The sequence below is a fragment of the Passer domesticus genome, chromosome 1 (genome assembly GCF_036417665.1).
Source record: "Passer domesticus isolate bPasDom1 chromosome 1, bPasDom1.hap1, whole genome shotgun sequence".
Taxonomy (NCBI): Eukaryota; Metazoa; Chordata; class Aves; order Passeriformes; family Passeridae; genus Passer; species Passer domesticus.
Window position 1 is genome coordinate 112,959,087 of NC_087474.1, and position 20,170 is coordinate 112,979,256.

Below are 20,170 nucleotides of genomic sequence, written 5' to 3' on the forward strand. Positions count from 1 at the left end.
TCTACAGACAGCATTAAATCTGACATTTCCTACCACTGGAATGCTTGCCTTTGAAATTGTAGCTTTCTCCCCACGTTGATTAAGCCAGAGATTTAAATACAAAAATGTAAATGGGAAATAGAAAATCCATTAGCATTTGAAACGAATGATAATATCTAGGGTCAGAGCACAGGTTTTGTACTAATTTTATACAATTAAGGCAGTAAATATTAGCAGCAGAAACCAGACACTGTCCTATGTCAGTACATAAAAGTCAGCAGTGCAGAGCTGGTGCAGTGCAATGAGGCTCCCAACAATCAGGGACAGCTGAGAAGACTGGGGACAAGCTATTTGCCTTCCAGCAGAAACAGAATGGGGCAAAGTACGTGTCCAGATCCCAGCATGTCTGTATCACAGACCCAGGATGCTGCCAAAGACGGGAGACTGAGGGTGCTCTGATACCTGGCAGATCAGACACCATCGTGTGAAGTGTTTGCTGAAGAGGAACATTGAAAACACTACAGCCAGTTAGCAGCCTTACTGTCTGCAGAAGATTAGGAAGATGAATTTTCAAGCTCCACTGGCTCTGGAGGGCATATGAGCTCATGGTTATAGACCAGGTTGTCAAACTGGAATTCACTTCAGCTTGGGTTTCAGCCTTAGCAGAAGCAATAATTGCTGCCAAACTGTTGAGGTGTCCTGTATAAGCAGAGAAAGCATTTGTTTTGGAGCTGTTGGTGGGAGGCAAGATAAGACATAGATTTTCTAAAACTAAAGACAAAAAAACTAGGACTTCAAAGCAAAGTATTAAATTATTCCTTTACCTAATTTATTAAATATCTGGTTAATAACTACTCAATCTGTCAATCTCCAAGTGCAATATTATGCAGCTCATATTCAGAACTTTGTCAAATTCTATCTCATTAGAAAGGACTTAGAACTCTTAAAAAACTCATACTTTTAAATTTTTTTTATTTTTATTTGTGAAGTGTGTGAATCAGGCTGAAATATTTTTTTTGCAGAAGTGATGTGAACTTAGAACTAAAGCACACAACACTGAATGACATTGCTGTTTGTTCTGCTTTGCCAAGGTGTGCTTTCAGATAAGAGTCATATTATGACTAAATGATTTGTCATCCATTCTTTGTTGTAGTTTATCCATTAGTGAATGCTTTAGGTCATTCACTTCACCCCGTACAAAAAGAGTTGTTATTTTAAAACTGTCATAAATGTCTTTTAGTGAATTGTGAAGCAGATACAGTATTCAGTAACTGAAAAGTGGTGGTCTGCATTATTCCCAATGTTTAAGAACTTAAACTTTTTGTCTAGGTGTCCATTACTAACATACAAAGGATCTGTTAATAGTTGAAAAATAGCCAAAGATTTCTTCTGGGTCAGCCTGAGGAGTACTGTTGTGTAGAGTATACTCAGCATTCCCAGCTCTTTGGGGCAGACACAGTATAATATCCCCCATAATTCTGATGAAAAGCATCAAAAGGTTCATGTTGTAGCCTTTAAAATAAAATGACAATTTTTATCATTATTGCTACATTAAGAAATATATAAACTTATTAACTAATAAAGCAAAATCTATGTTGGTGTTATAGATTTTACTTTTCTCATAGAAAAAACAATTTCACTGTAACTTACTATTAAATATTCCTACAGCAATCTCCTTGCTTTATGGAAAATAATCAAGGACATGATAGATTATTCTGTCTTCAGCTGCACAGCAGCTAACAACTGTGAGAAATATTTTTTTCTTTGTGTGGCTTGAAAAAATCCTTATTTCAAACAAGCCTTTAATTGTTTTCTCAGCTGAATGACGTTCTAGTATATTTTTTACAATACAGAATTCTTTCATTCTATCAAGACTTACCATTGTAACTACAGTGGAAGACTGAAAAACAACAGTATTTAATTTGCTACCATAAGTGGTTTGGACAATATTATGATATAATTTTGCTTCTTTGGAGGCAGCTAAGTTTAATTTCCTTCCATATTTTCACAGTTGCATATCCAGATTTTGAGCGTTCTGTTTTTAGCAACTAGAGCAGAATTCCTTTAATGAATTGCCCTGCTTTCATTCTGCCATATATTTGACATGCATCCCCGAGTAACTCAGATAATGACAGCAAGCTCTGAGCCACCACTGCTTTCTTTACTGATCCATGCTAATTTCATCCTGGAAAGAGCAAGAACCCTTTTTGTTTCAGGGTATTTCATAGCTTAACTGAGTGATTTTACCACATCTGCAGCCATGATTCTCATAGAACCCAAACTGCCGGCTGAAGTACACAAATAATTGGTACACCTGAACTTGGATCATGAACAGACTCTCTGCTTCCTTACTTGTAAAGCCAGTAAGCAATCATGGTAAGTATAGGAAACTGAGAGTTTTCTGATACCCAGAATCTGAATATTTAATACAGCACCAGGAATGGACTTCTAGGTAACAGTAACAGCCTGATCAAAAGCATCAGCAGATGTTTTTTAGAGATTTGATGATTATTTTCTGCACTAGGGTCAGACTTCCTGACTGAACTGTGTGTTTGGTGCTGCACTGTTACAGCCTGAGACGATGACAATCCAGGATGTGTTAAGAGAGAGGTTTCCCACAGTACAGACTGGTCACAAACAGAGGTGCTGGCAAATTTCTACAACACTTTACTCTGGCATAAGAAAACAGTTCCATATACAATGAAACTTAATTTCAAATAGGTTCTACTAAATTAAAAAAACGAAAATTCAAATTCTTAACAAAACAACAAAAAAAGCAAGTAAACAAGAATCCATCTGAATTGTTTCCCAGCAGAAACTCAGGGAACAGTAAAAATCAGGACTTTCTATGAACATCTGCATTTTTGCTCAAAAAATAATTTGTCAGAATAATCTCAATCAGCTCTATTAAAGGTTTGCAAGCAGCAGAGTGCAGCATCCTAAAAACTGTCATTTTGTTAAAAAACAGATGAACCTGACAGTTTTGGTCTACCTAAGGCCCCGTGAACTGGTTATATGGATCAGTTTCATCTGGTGGTGGCAGTGTGTACCTGCGGCTGAGAGGAAGCGCCAGAGGAATATTCTGAATTACAGAGGGAGAAGCGTCCATCGGGAAGGATTCCTGTCAGCCACCTGCAAAAGGTTACTAACAAACCGACTAGTCACTAAGGTGCTGGGAGCTGCTCTCACAAATTCAGCTAGAAAGACAGAAAAATCTGCAAGAAGGAAAAGCCTTTCCTTTTGCAGCATATTCACAGCCTCACCTCACTTATTGCTTCTTGCCCTGCAAGGTTCCTTGGAGAAGCCTGTTTCCTTTAAATGATGAAAACCGAGATAATGAACTTTGCCTGGGGAAAAAGCTGAAGGACAATTAATGAGGTTATCTGGTTTTTCCCGGGATTATTAGGCACAGCCAGCACAGACGGCAGGTGCTCGGCTGCTGTGAAGCTTTGGGTGTGAGCAGGGATCCACTGGCTAAATTAGTTGGGAGGAAATTTCTGTCTGGATGGTTCTGTGAAGTTCATTTGTCTCTGAAGCCACTTGCCTGGGGTGGCTCTGAGCCTGAATGAGCAGCCCTAAAGGTCAGGGGGCTGGCAAAACCCACAAGGGGGATTTTCTTCTCTTATTCTGAAAGGCGAGTGTGTTGTGTATCCTCAGGCTTTGAAAAAATCAAACAGAAAAAAACCAAAACACAGGCACAAAAGACTGTTTTGTACATGAAGTAGGAGTGGCTCTAGGGGTCAGGGAGGAGGGATTATGACCAAACCCATCCATTCTCTCTTCTCATCCCATCAGACTTTGTAATGCCTCCTCTGCCAGCCCAGGCTGTCCGGAGAGTTCTGTGTGTCCCTGCGTGCCAATCAAGGACTGTTCCCAGGAGAGAGGGCAGCAGCTCTGGCCACAACTCAGGGGAGTCCCACCAGCTCGGTGACAACACGTCATGTCGCTTTCAGGCACAACAACATAGAGTTTACAATTAAAAATGAAAGCAAAATCAAACTTCCAAAGTCATCTGTTCCCACTATTCAGAAGTCCACAATTCAAGCCAGCAAAAGTGATGAGATTTGTCTAAGAGTCAGAAATAATTTTGAATTTGTCTCTTGTTTTTTAGCTTAAAGTTTTGCCTCTACCAACGGCATTAGTGCTCCCTTTGTATTCTGGCTTCCAAGACTTTAAAACACATTTGATTCCAGTGCATTTGCAAATTTATCACTGCAACAGTGAATCCCGACACCCACAAAAATCTGTGTGGTTTTTTGTTTGTCTGTTATTTGTTTGTTATTTGTAGGGGTTTTTGTGAGATATGAACTGAATGTCTCTTGAATCTTTTGAGGACCTTTTGCTCTAAGAAAAAAAAGACCAAATTGTATGAGCTGCAATAATATCACGAGAGCTGGCAGCAAAAATATGTTCTAGGTTTTTTGTATCTTAAAATATGTGATAGGGGGAAAACTTGCCTGGAAAACTGGATGAATATACCACAGCATCTCACCTGTTTTACCTCCCTACTTGAGCACTACTGCTGATCCTGCAATTATATTACAGTCCTACCTGTGGTTCTTTAAAACCCTGTATTTCTCCTCTGGTAGATGTGCCAAATGGTTCATGGCATATGACAGTTCCATGTAAAAACTGTTATGAGCTACTTAGTAATAAATGGAACATAGCTTATGTCATGATCCAAAATTTGATCCATACTCTAAAAATGGATTTTCCTCTTTTTTTCCTCTTTGTTTACTATGTGGTATCATAATGCTGGACCCTAAACAGTCACATAAAACTCTGTCTGTGTTAGGTAAAGATCAATGCCTGACTAGTAGGTAGATAGTGATACTCAAGTCTTGCCCATAGAAAGTCACCAAAATCTAGTTATATATTTTTTAAACTCTTTTCATGGAGAATGCAAAATTTACATGCACAACAAATATATTTTCCCAGATGGATTTTTGCAAATTCAGACTCTGCAACATCTGAGAGGAGGAAATTCTGTATCTGTCTGTGCATATTCTGTCATCTGTTTCATGTTAAAAGCAATGATTTTTTTTTCCTTCCCAGATATTTATTTACTTAATTGGATTCAAGAAGTGGAGTCAGTCCTGACCATGTTTTGAGGAATTGGAAGTGCCAATCTAATGAAATGCACACTATGTGTGTTGGAAAATTTTATCTTATGTGAGTTCATAGTAACAAATCCATTTCTGAATAGAACAACTTTTAATGAGCAGAACACATCAGTTAACATGGAACTTAGGGAAATTACCCACAAAGAAGAAAGCCAATGAGCATTTGAACATCCTGACTGCCAGGGCACATTTCCTCTTATAGCTGTCACCGCAAAAATTGTTTGGTGTTGTTGAGGGGACACTGAGAGTGAGTATATGTTTATGTAAACAGGAAGAAAGTGTTGAAGAAAGAAAGTCCCAAAATTCATGTTTTAAGAGTAGCCTGTGGCAGAGGCAAGATGAACACAGAACTTGTCGATCTAAGCAACAAAGGACACCAGGTACTGCTGCAGGTTCCTGGGCATCCACACTCATTTCCATGCTACCTATATTCTCTGCAATCAGGGCAGCAGCTGACTAAATGCATTTAAATCTATGCAAATGTGGAGAATCTCTGAAAGGTTTAATTAAGCCCAACTTTATGCGACATAAGCTGGAACTTGGTAAGACTGCCCCCTTGCTAACATATGTTAGTTTAACAAATAAGCATGCACTGGTCACCGGTACATTTCAGACAATGTCAGGATACATATTAGCTAATTTAAAAAAATTGGCAAAATTATGAGTTTTAAATATGTTAAAATAATTCTGTTTCATAGTGGAATAGCAGGTACATTCTCTGCTATGCTCTAAAAGCAAAAAAGTTAATCAAAGGTTTGACTTTCAAGTAATTATATAACATGTAACTTATTTAACATCAAAATTGAAGTCAAGTAAACAAAAAGTAAATGTTCGTCCATTTGATTTCCCTCTACTCTGATTTTTATCTCTGGAGCTGTCTATGTATCTGTAAGCCCATGTACAGATATTCTTAAGGGAAATTCAGCAGCAGCATCTGTATTTTTCAGCTCATACTTTACCTTAATAGAATTTACCTTTTGCGTGTAAACAAGTCTTAAGAAATACAAAATTAGAACCAAGGACTATTACCATGTTCAATGCTTTAGTGTTCAGCTCACAAATCCATTTGGTCTGAATGGAAGGTAGCTCATGTCACATAAGTTTCCTTACTTACTGTTTTTAATTATCTGCTGCTAAACACACAGATTGTCTTCAGAACAACAGCTAAACTTGTTGTTGGCCATTTTATTGTTAAATCACAGCAAATTTAATATTAAATCAAATTTACTGCCCCTCTGGGCATGTGGAATACCCGGTGGTACTTTGCTACACATGCCAGGGCTTCTTCCAAGCTTTGTGCGTCCTCTTTGTTCTCAGGATTGCCAGCCTTCAGCCCAAGCACTCTTCCTTTTTTTTTCTCCAGCAGTCACCATCAGAACTCATCCTGAGGTGATGCACTTGTGTTGCTTCTCTTGAGGCAGCAAGAACAGCTGACAAAACTTACATCTGCCTGCTGCAAGGTTTGGGGCCATTCTATTCACCCTGAACAACCAAGGAGGAACATTCAAAAGCAGCATGATTTGAGGAGTCAGATACTTCTTTTTCCTTAATGTCCAGGTGGAATAACTGAAGTGTGGTACCATGGAACCAGAAGTGGAAGTCTGAGCCTGACTCTGAACATGAACCCAACAGCACTTGAGGTAACATATCTATGGATGATTTCATCAGGCTAGGCAATCAAAATGATCTGAACCTATCATTGTTCATAATACTCTTCTCATTATGTTTGCGTCATTAATTACCTAGCTTCAGAAAGACTTGGAGGAAAGAATATTTAGATGCTTTTCTAGGCTATACAGGTCTCTTAAATGCATGAGAAAATTTGTTTGGCGTGGCTGCCAAAACCTTCCTGGCATCAACACTGCCTGGGACAGTGGAGGATCTGGCTGTATGAGTTCAGGCTGGCACAGGAAATGTCCTTTCATTTTTGTAAGATTAAGATTTACTCACTTCCTAGCATTTCACCATTATTTTCATCCATCAGTGAAGACATGCATGCAATAAATTAAAATATTTCTTGCCATTAATACATAATTCATAGGGATGTAGTGGCTTTGAGTATTCTCTTATTTATAAGTATGTTGCCTATGGTGAAGATACTCCAGGTTTGAAGTGGTGTAAAAAGAGGCCCAATGTATATAAACATATATTATTTATTAGCACATCATCAGGAGTTATTACTTTTGTTTGCTTCATGTCAATAACAATACTGTTTTGTAACTTGGAAAAGTAATAATCTTTTTGCTTTCATTTCCTTTGACGGGAAAAGCAAAATTATTTCAGTGCCATTTCACATGACTAACACTTTCAGAAACACCAAGCAATGCAGTAAACATTGGGATGAGGAGAAAATGCAGGAAAGAAAACATACATGCTGCAGATAAATGTGATATATAGATTATATGCACAGAGAATAAGGAAAAAAAAAAGAAAGACATAAAAAAGCCAATAATAATAACAATAATAGTGTTTCTGTATAATGCTCTTCCAAATTAAATTGCTCTGATCTGGTGTCTCTCATGAATCATTGCATCAGAAACTACCACAGCTAAAACAAGATTCCTTTGCTGTCTTCAGTGTGAATTAAAACAGTAACTTGGCCTTTTATTCCTGAGCTCTACCATTGGCATTTGTCAAAGAAAAGTAAAGATTTAAATGTGAGAAGACATCCCTGTGATTTTCAAATAGTATTTAAATTCTGTCTTGGACAAATTCAATATAGAATTCTGAAAATATATGCTACAAAACAGTGCTTCTGATCCATTTTATTTGAACTAAAATCATTCACTTAATTTAACCTGATAACAGTTAGAAATTGAAATGCTGAGTGTTATCTAATTAAATGTTCAAAACTGGGCTGTGAAATTCTTTGTTTCTGAGTTAGGCTGAACAGCGTGTCTTGCATGTATGTACTCCATAGAGTGTAGGTATTGAGTTTACTAAAATATGTCCTGCTCCCTCTGTATTCTAGGTCTGCCTCTTCTCAGAAATTCACCATGAGTGATATATCATGGCATTATGACATTTTACATGTGTAAGCCTATTTGGCCTAAAACCACAACAGAGTACAGATTTCACCAAATAATGCAGTGTTTTACCTTTGCAAAGCATAAAGGCATCGAAATGCTCATAAATATTCTTGGCACAACTACTTAATCTTATTACCAGGAATGGAATTTGTTGGATTTTTTAAAAGAAAAAAATGCAAGGTAAGAGTACTTTCCTTTGGTTTCACACTTTGGGGCACATTACTTAAATTGTACTTTTCTACAAATATTAAAAGAAACTTATTGAATTTATACGGTCTTGGTTTACTCTGTGTTTGTGCCTCTGGAGTGCATCTTGCAGTTTGCAGACTTGATTCTCAGTGACTTAAAATGCTGGAAAGCCTCTGCTAGTTCTGAAGGTATTAGGGTCAGGCTCTGTGTTCCTGATGGAACAGGGCTTGGAAGCTTCCCTGTTATCTCAGGGGTCATTCAGCAAAACCTTCATCTATGATTTTGGCCTGGAGTCAGAAAACTTTATCAAATAAGACTCCTGTATGGAATAAATCTTTGTTTCTTTTCAGGGATACACAAGGCAGAGTTGGATGCTGCACTGACAGACAAATATTCATCTCACTTCAATTATGCTCTACCTATGCTAATTAAACAGCAAATATGAATTACCAGAAAAACTTATGGTATTGGGTTGACTGTAGAGACATATTGAATGACATGTTTTCCTATTGCCAGAAAATTAGGTTGCCAGTTTACAGCAGTCATTCCCTTCAAACAGATCTGATGAAAGGGACAGAAAACTGTTTCAGCACACCTCACATCAGCACAGAAAACACAGTCAGAGATTGATCCCACACAGTGAAAATAATCAAAGAGGTAGAAAATCCACAGTAATTTAAAATTACAGAATATGAAATTTTCTCACTGTTCTTCCAGTAAGGCAGCAGGCTGAATTGGTAAGATGAGGTGCCAGAAGTTAATTTTTTTTCTTCTTACTGGGTTGCAGATAGCATAGAACACTAAGCAGCCTAGGAGGTATTCTGAAATCCTCTTAATTTACTGATATGCATTAGTGTACCTGCAAATTACTTTGTTTTGGATGTTAGCTATTAACGAAAATGAATTTGACCTGGTAAATAAGAAAAGGCTAATACAGATAAGATGACTTATGTGACCTGTTGTCTCACATAGCTGTTATATCAAACAAATATAGATTCAGTCTAAAACAGATCCAGTCTTAACCTTTGTTATTTTTCAGCTAAACAGTTTGCAGGCACACCAGAAAAATTGAACAAAAAATTTCCTTGCTGTTCATCATGTGCAGAATTTATGCTGTGAGGTCCACCAAGCTCTTGGCTGATTCTGACTCAGTGTTTGGAGCTAATGAGAAAGAGATTTACCTGAGCTCAGTTCAGAAAGTTTGGCTCAGATTTCTTTGAAGAGATGAGAAACAACTGACTCTAATGGGAGTGCAGGACATCACCACACTGCAGTTTTCATCCAGCTACAATACCAGTCTATGCCTCAAAAGACCTATGTGACATCTTTGAGAATGTCTCATCATTCTTCATGATCTCATGAAAAAAACATTGACTAACCAGGCAGTGTTTGATGAATGTCAGTTTCTGTCAAACTTTTGCCTTTTTTTTTGCTTTCCTCTGAGAGGAGAGGAAACAACAGTTGAAACAGCTAGTGCTGCCCTCAGTCCAATGCCCACTCCTCTCCTTGAGTGTGGCTTAACCAAGCTGTTGCTGTTAAGTCCCTGCTTGCAAGGGGAGAGATCTGCAGGCACAACTCCCTGAAAGCACCAGAAATACCAAAGAAATTCAAAACTGGCCTCTGTCCCTGCTAGCATTGGAGCTCAGACTGTTTTGAATTATGACTTTTCATATTGGAAATATAATACATGATTTCCTTTTTGCTCCAGAGAGTAAATGAAGTGTTATATTTAATAGCGTTGAGCAATGTCTGTGGGTTATTTAAAAAAAAATAAAGAAGAAGAAGAAAGAAGAAGAAGAAGAAGAAGAAGAAGAAGAAGAAGAAGAAGAAGAAGAAGAAGAAGAAGAAGAATGGAAGAAATTTTGCCCTCAGTTTGATTTGTTTCACCAAGATAGAAAGAAAAGTGAAATAATTGGTTGTGCACAGTGATCATTACCTACCAAAGGCACAAAACTCTTCAATGAAACCTCTGCTGTATTTGCAAAGCAGTGAAAAAAATGTCATTCATAATTTATAGTTTGCTGTTGGCAACAGATGGGATGAGAGAAATGAGATGACTGTTTAGTATTTAAAATTAGCATTAGTCTTAAATAAGGTGCTTATTTTTGTGAGTCAGTGTGCTTACATTCATATCAAATATATAACCTTCTGGTGGCAACCAACACACATTTTGCTATTAATTTATCTTATCTGTGATATATGATATTCCAACAAATTTCTTATAAACCTTAATACGTTCGTAATCTCAACACTCCATTTACAAATTCTGTTATAATCAAGACTTCTCCTTTTGAAGCATTTGTTATTATCCTTTCTTAGTAACATATTTACAGGAACTCAAAATAGCACATCTAACACAGAGATGTATTAAAGATTTCAGGGCTGTTTAATAAGATTTTTTTCCTTAGGAAATACCTCTTAATAAACTTGCTTTACTTAAAGTTTAGTTTGTGTGGTGGATGACCTACTTGTGGCCATGGCACCCTTTCCCAGAAGTAGAATCCAGTCAAGTGGCCTTAATTTTGACGATTGCTAACAGCAGTTTCAAGATCACTTGGCAAACCCAAGACTTGTAATGAGTAATGAGAGTGAATGTCCTTTATGAGCTGAAAGCCTGGCTGCATTCATAAACCAGCATTTGCCTTCCTGTTGGCAGTCCTATATTCCTTTATGACTTCAAGGGATTTTGCTTTACTACTCACTTTTTCAACCCTTCTGGTACCACCAATATTCTGTGTATGCAGCTGATATAGGCAACCTCACCTCCGGATATTTACTGAATAAAATCCATGCACAAGCAATTTGAAGATGGGGTGAAACACCAATAAATACTGGGAATTTTAATTTTAAAACTCCCTGTTAGACCATATGAACAGATCACTGAAAAAATGACTTTGCATCAACAGCAAGATCCTCTGTGAAAATCCCTGCAGAGCTTGTTTTTGTTTCAGAGCCGCAATATTTCTCTTTTATCCTCCTTGTTGCTGTGATCAACAGAGGGCAGTTGGGCTCCTTTCTATTTTCAGTTTCAATTAAAATTTCAAAATTGTTTTTGATTGAACTTTTGAACACACTGAAATGTGAAAGCGCCCCCGCTGTCGCTAAAATGGTCTGGAACGTGCTTTCCGGGCAGGAACATTTCAAAGAGAGGATGCTGGCTACAAGCAGCTCCACCTCCACTCTCTTCTCCAACATGCTTGTTAAAGTCTCAGGAGGGCCCATTACTTTTATTTTTTTCTTTTCCTCCTAGGTAAAGTCCAAATGGAGTGCTTTGATTTAACATCACTGATAACAAAAAAAACCCCAAACATTCAAACAGCCAGCAATTTAGATACAAGTTATTGAATGAAGCAAAAATAACAATCCCAAGAAGCTGTGGGAGGACAGGGCTTCAAAGGGAGAAAGCTCAACTGTCTAGCTGGAAGGAAGTGTTTCTTGAGGATGCTATGAAACACATGTAATGCAAATTTAAGCACCTTCCTGACAGCTTTGTGTTGGGAAAAGAGAGGTAGAGTCCTTGGGAATTCAGCTTGTCTCCTGAACTTAGCAGAGTTGTTATTCTTACAGGGAAGATTTTGGACCCCTGATTTAGTGCAGCTGGGGATATAACATGTGGCCTTCATCATGCTGAGTTAGGTCTTTCTAAAGTCTCTACAATATAAGACAGTATATGAGCATGTATACATAATATTACTTGTGAATACAAAAATGTGATGGTACTTTTTAATTTTATTTCTATTTCTTGTGACTGGATTTGTGCATAAATGCCTTCATAAAATGCTATATATGTAAAAAATAAACAAAGGAGCAACCACCCAGGGCTGTGACATCACCTCATAAGTGTTAGTCACAGACTAAGAGAACCATTAAGTTATGGTGCCAAGAAGAAAAATCATTGGGTGTTTCCTGAAAATCATAAAATTCCACCACATAATAATGCTTCTTATCCTAATATATATGACAACAGATCAACACACTGTTCATGTCTCTTGTGGATTTGGGGGACTCAATGTGCATAAGAAATATTAGAACAAACTTCAGAAAACTGGAATTCAAAACAGTGGGGAAAGACACACTGAAACTAGTTAAAAAGCAGAAAAACTGTTGTAAAATTGAGAATTACTAAAATGAAGTGAACAGAATTTAACACATTTTCAAAAGCATTAAATTCAGGAGATTAAATCATCTTCCTGAAGATGTCTAATAACCTGCAGCTCCTATCAGAGTAAATATCCTGCAGTTCCTATCAGGCTACGATTTTAGCACGTCTGAAGGTTGTTCTTAAACTAAGTAATTAATATAAAACTACGATTTTCACAGTGACAGAAAATAATTGGGTAAGCAGTGAAGCAGTTGTTACCACTGATGGAATAAAGTGATGAAGAGCTCGTCTTAAAAGGCTGACTGCTAATGACCACAACCAGCAGGCAATTGAAACCTTTTAAGAGCATGAAAGGAAACCATGTTCTTCCCTCATCTATTCTCCTGAAGGAGAAGAAAACTATCTTTAACCAGATTAAAAAAAAAAAAATTAGATTAGACAAATATTTTGAATCCATCTTTTTTGTGTGTGTGTGTGTGTGTTTCCTCCTGTGTAGTTATAATAATGACACATTTTATGCAGATATGAGATGGATACCTCTGTATTGTTCCATTTGCACAGTGCTGATGATAGAAGCACTTCAGTGTCATCTTATAGATGATGTGGCAATGCTCAAAATGTAGAAGAATGGTGCCTGAGGGAAAGCAGGGCTAGTGAAAGGCTTGCCAAAACCTAGCAAAAGCTCAGGCAGTTGTGGGGTAGGAGTGAGATAATACTTGACAAACTCAACCAAGACATTCCAAAAACTTCTCTTGATGGCAGGAATCACAATCATTCTTATAGTGTTGGTTTTGCCACATTTCCAAAGAGAACCAAAGAGAAAGCACTTCAATGACAGTGCAATATAGTGGGTACTTCCCTTTTAACAACTAGGGTGCCAAAGGGTCGTTTTGTTTGGGGTTTGGGTTTTCTTTTTGTTCAAGTGATCCAGCAGCTTCAGAGCACCAGAAACTAAAACACCACCAGGTGTGTGTTGCTGGGAAACAAGACACCACATCTCATTGCAGGCAGACAGACAGACCGGGACAGAGCTACAGAATGAAAAGTTGAACCTGCAGGGCCAGCAATAAAGTGCAAACATTCCCTACTCTGCCAAATGCATGGACTGTCACATAAATGCAATGGCTGCGGGATTAAAAAAAAAAAATGTTTTATGAGATGTGCATCATGCAGATCAATTACCCAGGAAGCAACAGAAGTAGGCTTTTGTAGCTCATTTAGCTGTAGAACACAAATGAGAATATTTACACTCATTCTAAAAGCAAGAAGAAAATAATGTTCAAGAGCTGGTAAAAAGATTAAAGGAACGAGGTGCAGAGGATATTAATGCTAACTTCAAATGTATTATTTTGGATTCAGTAAACTAACAGTGTGTGCACAGAACTGTTAGCTGTTTTGTTTAAGAAGTCATCTCACTGTTTAGTGAGATGATGCTCCTGATGGCATCTTGTTTGATACACTACTCTGAGCATACCTGTTCTGAGTGACTTTATTTAGGTTATCCCGCTCTTGGATTTAAAAGTGAAAAACATTGTTTCATTGTAATCCTTTTCTACAGAGTTTGCTTTGCAAATACTTTTTTTCACTTTTATAGCTCTAAAGGCCTCAGTGTCCTTAGATGCAGCACTAGCTGTTATTCACAGAGGTCTTTTTCTTCTAAATTTATTTAAACAGAAAATTCTGCATTCCCATGCCTTCCACCAAGTATTTTGAAAAGAATTAAATTACTTATAAAAACAAATGGTCAGCCCATTACTGGGACTCTGAGGGAAGCTTGTGGGGGAGATAGTTGAATCTACCCCATGGTGTACAGAGGTTATAATTAGTCAGCCCTCTGCAAGCATTTCTCTTTTTGTTGAGTACAGGGCTGGGAAATACTACCTGCATCTTACCCCCTGACTGTTATTTCCATGTCATAAACACATCGTCTAGAAGGGTACATAAAACATTCAGCCAGCTTGTCTTTGCTCAGCAGACATTACAAGTATTTCCTAATGGACCTAAGCTGCGTGTCTTTGTTTGCATGTGTATATTGAATCCCTCCTAGCCTGGATGTTTGCTCTGATGTTTCAGTAAGTGTGTCGAACTCAAAAATAATGTAAAATAAAAAAAGGAAGAGTTTTTCATTGCATGAAGAGCTGTCTGTCTTTCCAGTTCTCAGACACAGAAAACAAATTCAGAAGTACTTCCTTCAGATTAAGGATGCAGCAATTCCTCAGAGAAGCTTCAAATCTAGCAATTTGATTTGTAGTGTCTGCATTATACTAGGAAAACCTGACACCCTTAATTCAAGAATTCTCTTTGAGAACAGAGCCTAATGAACAGAATTGCCAATCTAAACCCAGAAATATAAACCCAAATGGTTAATTTAAATTTAACCAGTGTCAAAAGAAAAAAAAAGTCCCAAGAGCAAAATGTGAATTTTACAGTGCTTACCACAGCTCTGGTTTTGCTCTAAGTCTGAAGTTCTCATTCAGTGCTGATTGGAGTCTGGGGTGAAACCAGAGGCACCTGCCCACAAATGGCTCCTGTTCAATGACAGAGCTGACATGGTTTAAAGCCATTGATATTGCACCATATCTTCTTTCAGGAAAAATAAATCCAAAAACTTCTCTGGTTTTCTTTGATTTGCCAGTTATTACGACTTTGATTCCCATGAAAGCTGCTACTGCTATTACGTTTTATGCCAGCTAATAATTTAAATACATTTAAAATATTTTACTAAACATGCTAATTGGGCTGGTTTCTGATTTGCGGTGCCACATCTGGTTCAGATTTCAATACAGTTCGCAATTAGAGAGCAGATCTCCCTGCTTGCACTGAGTGCTTTGGTCACATGTGGTTTTTTTCCTAATGAGCTGTCAACAAGCTGTCAAACGCTGATACAAATTAGAGAGGGGAGACAGTGAGGGGTTGGTATAAAGCACTGGAATCAGCCCTGTAAATGGACTCTTTTTCACAACTCGCACACATGTGACTGTACTTTCCTCAGGGAGTAGTTCTGCATTTGCAGTCACCCCTGTCAGTCCTCCAGGTAGGACCTATTCCCATGATTAGAGTTTCCAGAGATTTGGCCCAGTATGAAAGCAAAAATACATTGTTTTTCTGTTTTGCCATGTTTCATATTTGTAATATTTTTATATTGATTTATTCATATTTTTATCCAGAGTATTTGTGCTTCTGATACGGGAGGGTTGGGATGATAACAGGAGGGTAGCTACTCCCCAGCAGCACTTACTTGGGGCTTCATCAAGGCTCCTGCTTCAAAAAACATTCTTCAAAACAGGTAAAACTGGTGTTAGTACCAACATCAATATTTACCAGCAAGAGATTAGATCTAGTGTCAAAAGCTGTAGTAGGTTTTTCTGAGAAGCATCTGAGCTCCCTTGTGCAGACATCCAAACTCCACGGTGCACCTCAAGCTATTTTTAGAGGCCTGATACTCCTAACTACATCGACAGCCGGCAAGCAAACAAAGCAGACCTGGATCCTCATGGACTACTAACTCAATAACAGGACAATATTAATTTCTGTGAATGCTAAAGACACTGAGAGCTGTCATCTATCTTTCCTCCAATGCTGCAACAACCCAGATGCTGAGAAATTCAGTGTTTATGTGACATAACCCAATACCACCCAATTGTTCTTGTCCTCCACTCAAGTTTTGGAGCAAATGGTTTTCTGCTTCTGTCAATGAGAGCAGCAAGTACATTCCACCATCTGTTTGTATTGACTCAAACACTTCGTCTGGACACTTTTTCTTGGGGGTAAAAATACAACTAGTCTGCGCAGTAGTTCCTACCTGAAGTAATTGGGTATTTTTGGAAGGGCTGTTGCAATGTATTTTAATAATGTGCACTTGACAGTAACATAAAGTTATTGTACAACTGCCCTGCTTTTACAGTACCATGTACCTATATGTTTATGTATTTTTTCATTTGCATAAACTGTAATGTTAGAGGAATGAACTGCATTACCACGTTTCATTTAGCTTTCTAATGAGCAGCTCTGACCTTTATCACAAACCCCCTTCCCACCACCAAACTCCATGTTAATAAAGAGCCAATGTGAATTTGAAAAAGGATCCAATTTCCCAAAGGTGGTTAAATAGCATGTTCTGGCACTCACTGGCTGATCTCCACAGGATAATTAATTCACCGATGAGAAATATGTCTGCAGTTCATTTTTGGTAGACTGGGATTAAAAAAATGTACTACAACTAACCTTCAAGTCATTCAGCTTTGTGGAATGATTCACAGTGGAGAAAACTTTGTTCTAACTAACAATATTCGCAGTATGTGATCAGGCATTTTAATCAGTGTCTGATTTCAAATCGCTTTGTCACACTCTACCAATGACGCATTACAAACGTGCAGGACTGACCCACCGGACTGAAACAATGTCAGTCCTTTGCAGCTAGCAGAGGGTATAAAAACATCAAACATTTGCTCACCAACTTCCTATGGTACAGCTTGAAGAAGGATATGCTCAGGTACATGCAGTAGATTTGAGCACTGATATTGCACTGACATGGTAGCAACTGCAGGATGGGAGTTTTATTTTATAGAAGCTTCTGCTGCTAAAAGTTAAGCTGTCAGTGAAACAAATGTGTCACCAGAAGTTGCAGTTGATGCTTTATTCACAAGTGACAGAACAATAAGCCTTCCATACAGGCTTTGCCCAGTGAGCATTTGAAAGCATCTCTTTCCACCTTACACACTATGGCAAAAGCAACACATCAGTGAGGTTATGTTTTTGACATATTTTATAAATACCTGTATCATCTCCATGTGCTGGAGTGCAATTTCATTGTGTTTTCATGCAGTCTACAGTTGAGTTACTTTAGAAATTTCTTGCTTATAGCTATTTTAACCTCATCTTGGCACAATAAAAAATGACGACTAATTCAATGTATTTGCTCTTGTACAGGTTGAACATTTCCCATTGCTATGAATACAGCAATACCACATACTGCAAGTTCAAGGGAAATAGCTTATAAGGTTCCTGAAAGGTGGCAGAGTAATGGGAAGGAACTGAACTCCAGATAATGTAATATTGAAAAATGAATTATCAAATTTGGAGCAGCACCACGTGATCAAAGAATAGTATCATTTTTATGTCAAAAAAACCCTCTTCAAAAACCAACAAAAATATGACACATTGAGTTTGCTACTTAGACCTCAGTATCATATGAAGCTTTTCAAGATATTTTGAAAGAAAGAATTATGGAAGAGATGGAAGCAAAAAAAAAGTATAAAAAGATAAATTATAATTTCAAATTAATAAAAATATTTCATTTTCTAAACCCCTGACAAATAGTACATCTAATTTATCTTCAACAAAATAACTGATGTGATATTGTATGAAAAATCATTAGCAAAGACATAAGTTGTGTAAGAAGAGGACTCAAGGAGAAGACATAACAGGTAGCATGAAGATATATTGTAAGAAAGTTACAGAAGCCCCTCTTATATTCCTTACTGCCCTTCACAGAAACAAGAGAATTTGATGATATTATTTGTGAGGACTCCACTTGAAAGTCACTGGCAAAATGAAAAACAGACACAGGAAATCCTATAAAAGCTGCTAAGGGCTACAGGCCCTCCCTAGAAGCCAAGTGGACTACAGAGGATGAGTTTGTGCTCCAGCTGGCCAGCACGACGGGGAAATGGCTGTAAGAAGCTGCTATGAGGAAGCAAAACTCTTCTTACATGGAAGATTTCTAGCAAAGAAACTCAATATCATTGTCATTCTTTAGGGCATCTGCTACAGATAATGTGGAATGCTGCTTGCATCCCTGCTTCCCTCATTCAAGAAATGTGAACTCATGGTGTCAAAGGAGCAGAGTAGAAAACATGTCCAGGAGAACAGCCAGGGTATTTTATGAGATTTGAGAAAGTGAGTTTCATTCTAGCAGAAAGAAAGCTGAGAGAAAGTGATTGCATTCTATAAATTCACAGGGAGGGTAAACACTAGGGAAGAGCTGTTTAAACTAAAAGGCAATGTTGGCATAAGAACAAAGGAGTATGAGCTGCCCATGAATAATTTTAAGATGGAAATTAAAGGAAGGTTTGTAACCACAAGAACACTGAAGTTCTCAAGCAACCTCTGTCTGGCTAGGAACAATAATAACTTGTTTTAAGATGGTGTTCCAAGCGTTTATGAAAAGAGCTATGCAATATGGAGGGGGAAACTCAGTCACCCAGGAAACTTCTTTGTCCCACATTTCCATACCTTAGGGGTCAGTGTGTGGAAAAGAAGAGGGTTTTTTATTATTTATTTTATTTTATTTTATTTTATTTTATTTTATTGGTTGGTTGGTTTTTGTTTGTTTGTTTGTTGGTTTTTTCTTTTTTTATTTGTTTTTTTTTTTTTTTTGTCATGACCTATACAACACTGGTGGTTAAAATAATAGTAGGGGAAGAGTTACTAAGTTGATACTATAACAGCTTCTGAGATGCAATTTGAACAATGAATGTCCTAAATAAGCTATTAAGTAAAAAAGATGAATGGAATTGCCGAGTACCATTTTCTAGAAAAATCTCCTCTGTCTGTTGGTGTGTATTCATTAGAACACACAGCAAAGAAATGTGACTTGCTCAAAGTGTCAGTGCAGTTGCATATGTTACTTTAGATTTACCAGGAATATGTGTCTATGTGAAAATGGTTTTACACTGTAGAAAACAGAAGCAGCAGCCCTTACAACAACCTTATTCTTAGCTATCAGTTGTGTACCTTTACTGCGTGGAAAGAAATACAACAGTTTAATTAAATTTCTTAAGGTCATTGAAATGCCATTGTTTTGACAATCAGCTGTGCTCACATAAACCTTGGGGTCCAGATGGCTGGCTGTTTAATGGCAACACTGCATTGACAAATTCACCAATTAGATAGACATTAATATTACATCCTTTCAGATGCTGAGCACAGCCTGACCTCGCTGAAGTGGGCTGGTGTCCTGCTTAATCCCTTGTGCATGCTCGCAGAGTGTTATCGTGCTGCTATAGTGGGTTCATCCATCAAAACTGCCCTGGCTTCTCAGCATGCTGAGCATTATTGGGTTTGTAAAAACAGATGTCATAACACACTGCTGGCACAGTGGTGCTCTCTCGAGGGACAGCAAAAGGAACCACCCCCTCCGCACATGCGCTCACAGACACACATGCTGGGGGCACTGGTGTATTGTGAGAATTCTCCCCTGGCTGCCCTGGGCCTGAAAGGGAAGGGAAGACCCCTAATTTATGGGTGTTCTGAAGTCTGCATGCCTTGGTGCAGACAACTACCCTTCTTGCCAGACATGCTGTTCTCCTTACATCAAATTTGCTCTTTTTTCTTTAATGGCCCCAAATAGAGAATGTTTGGAATACAGAATTACAACCTGCATTAAACTGTAGTGGAGTTGTCTTGCATGGAGCAATTCCTCTGCATTACAATGAGTTCCTGGGGACAGAACCCACTTTCCCCTTTTCCAACTCTACAGCTGTGCCTCTGGAAATGTCAGAATCCCAAGATCTGATGGTTTGACTGGAGCAGAAGAAGAGGCAATGACTCCTGCCGATGCTCATTTATTTCAAATTACCTCTCCTCATCACATTTTTTTTAAATTCAAGACTTTAAAAAGTCTGTTGTTTTTAATTAGATTTCATTACTCTCCACTGTCTTCCCCAGGGCAGTGGTGGCAATGATAATACACCTACAACAACAATTACAGCCTTTTCTCATATGAGAGTAACCTCAAACAAGAAACA